At 48.2% G+C, this 2,931-nt stretch overlaps 1 protein-coding gene across 4 annotated transcripts in view; it reads right to left on the bottom strand.

Moving 5' to 3' along the window:
* The window catches only part of Tmco3 (transmembrane and coiled-coil domains 3), a 39,815-nt gene that overhangs the window by 24,532 nt on the left and 12,352 nt on the right, over nt 1-2,931 (bottom strand). The gene's annotated exons all lie outside the window — the stretch shown is intronic.

Genomic DNA, 2,931 nt, shown 5'->3' with positions numbered 1-2,931 from the left:
GGAGGACCATTCTCTGCCACACTGGGAGGAGGACCATTCTCTGCCACACTGGGAGGAGGACCATTCTCACCCAGATCCCAGTGACTTTTCTACTCATCCCTCCTGGGGATTCCGAGCCCTCAGAGGGTGTCTAGCGAATATTACTATTTTGGAAAACACTGTCAGATCTTTTCTACCGAACATAAACTGCCTACACAGAAGAGATCTACTGATGTGAATGAAGTGTTCTCTCCTTACTTTAGGCTACCCTAAAGCCCCCCGTCATTTATGCCTACATGGCAAAATAGGAAAGACATACTGAATACTGTGGTTTGCTAATCGATAGAAATCTTCTGCATTCCAAACCAGGGACTGCAACGGTAACAGCTGCATTCTTGGCAATGAAATTGCAGAGCCAAGGCACATGTCTAGGTCTAGGGCTACCACTCAGCAGATGAAAGGCAAGGTCCTGCAGGGCCACTAAGTGAGGGCCCAGCAAGGCCTCAAGGAAAGTCGGATTTCCAGTGCAGCACTCTTCTCCTTCGTCGGGGGCATCACCCCATCCCTCAAGCACCCAAATCACACTCACTTGACAGAACAAGAGCCCTCCTTCAGGCTCTCCCCATGACTAGATCACAAGGGCAAAAGCCCCCAGACAGCACCAGTCAGAACTAGCACAATAACGACGTTAACAATATGTCAGAGACTGTCACTTCACCATCAACCTTTAAATACTACAGAAAAAAATTAATGATGAAAACCAGGAGAAACTTTAACACAATTCCACTATACAGGTGTGGTGGTTTGAGTATGCTTGACCCGGGGAGTGGCATTATTAGGAGGTGTGGCCTTGGAGGAAGTGTGTCACTGTGAGGGTAGGCCTTGAGACCCTCCTTATGTGCCTGCTGGGAGACAATCTGCTCCTGGTTCCCTTTGGAACAAGATGGAGAACTCTCAGCTCCTCCTGCATCATGCCTGCCTGGAGGCTGCCATGCTCCTGCCTTGATGATAATGGACTGACCCTCTGAACCTGCAAGCCAGCCCCAACTAAATGTCCTTTATAAGAGCTGCCTTGAAAAAAAAAAAAAAGCCGGGCGTGGTGGTGCACGCCTTTAATCCCAGCACTTGGGAGGCAGAGGCAGGTGGATTTCTGAGTTCGAGGCCAGCCTGGTCTACAGAGTGAGCTCCAGGACAGCCAGGGCTATACAGAGAAACCCTGTCTCGAAAAACCAAAAAAAAAAAAAAAAAAATAGGTCGACAGACGATGTTGGAAACTGATTACCAGGAAGGCTCAGGGCCCAGGGCCGTACTGAAGAGCTTATTGCTCACTGTCAGGAAACAGGACTTCATCTGCCTTGTTTGCCATGAACCTCTATTCACACCAAATGTCTCTAATTATAAAATCCCATATGAGCCACTGTACTTGGAAACAGAGGTCACATGTTACCATGAAGCCCACCCAATATAGCACTTGAGATGGCCAAGCCCAGCTTACTCTAACAAAGCAGGACACCTCACGAATCCCTTCTACCCAGGCTTATTCCCTCCCTACCCCATACTCTTCAAGAGAACACACAGGAAAAATTGAACCGTTTTTAATCTAGGATCTAGAAGATCCTAGATTACACTTTCAGTTTAGCAATGGACATATGTGGTTTATGATATAAGGCGAGCATGAGGAAACCAATGTCCCTGGAAGATGGCACTGACACAATTCAGACTCCCCAAGAAGCAGCACTCGGCCCATCAGTCCCAGGCAGTGAGAGCAGACACATTAATGGGGCTGTCAGCAGAAAAGAGTGAAAGAAACTTCAAAGCAGCAGCAGCAAGTAGCCTCTCCCCAGGCAGGGCAACAAAGGATGCTACAGTGTAAAGACAACATCAGAAACCAGTGGGAGCCTTGGAAGCAAACAGGGCTTTCAAAAGAAAGTAAAAAAGTATCAGACACAGGAGTGGTGGCGGTGCACATTTATTGTCCAGGATGTGGGACGCAGAGACAGGACTGCCACAAGTTCAAGGCTTCATGAATATCAGGTTCTACAGGGAGCCATGGAGAAATCTCAAACAGAAACCCAAAACACTGGCCAGCTTTCACAGTGCTGGAAGACGCTAAGCCAGCTACACGAGGGGAAAGCAATCAAGGACTGTAACCATCTGCGAATCATGCACCACAACGACTGGCCTGGCAAGGCACGCCCATTGGTGTAATAGTGGCATGAACGTCACAGGAGTAACCACCTATCTTCTGACTGGACTCAAGTGCCATTCCCTGAGATGAAATCCATACTTGTTACTGAGCCAAGAATCTATGGCTAGACAGACATAGGCTCTGGAGGAGAACCCACTGCTGTTATCTGTTAAATGGGTAGAGCATTGAACTGACTCCTAAGGACTTATTATACCCATAGAGTTCCTGAGAACAAGAGACTAGAGGATGCTCAGCCCTAAAAGGAATATAAAATATGCCACACCCCCTTTCCCAAGGTTTAGGGATCACTGCAGAAGAGGGTATGGAAAGGGTGTAAGGCAGGCGATGACTACAGGGAAGCATCCTCTAGACACAGCAGGGAGCCACACATAGGAATCCACAGCAGCTGTGACAGCAGACACAACACCCGTGCAAGCCCAAGTGAAACCAAATCCCAGCATGGAGAAGGGAGCTGGGACAGCACCCAACCACTCGCCGTGCAACCGTCAGCTGCTGGGAGGGACAAAGAGTTTCTTGTAAAACTGGATTCCCTGATAACTTGACCATACTCCAACTGAAGACCTACATCCAAACACATTTGAGTAGCACAAATTGGCCTCTACAGGTTAAAGAAGAAAAATGAGGCACAGTTGGGTGGGTGGATCTGAGAAGAGTTGGGGGCCTGGATATGATCAAAACATACCGTCTGAAACTTGAGCCTTTCAAAGAATTAGAGAGGGAGAGAGAGAGAGAGAGAGAGAGAG

The sequence above is a fragment of the Mastomys coucha genome, unplaced genomic scaffold (assembly GCF_008632895.1).
Source record: "Mastomys coucha isolate ucsf_1 unplaced genomic scaffold, UCSF_Mcou_1 pScaffold22, whole genome shotgun sequence".
Lineage (NCBI taxonomy): Eukaryota > Metazoa > Chordata > Mammalia > Rodentia > Muridae > Mastomys > Mastomys coucha.
Note: the sequence above shows the minus strand (reverse complement) of the source record. Positions and strands in the feature narration are given on the sequence as shown.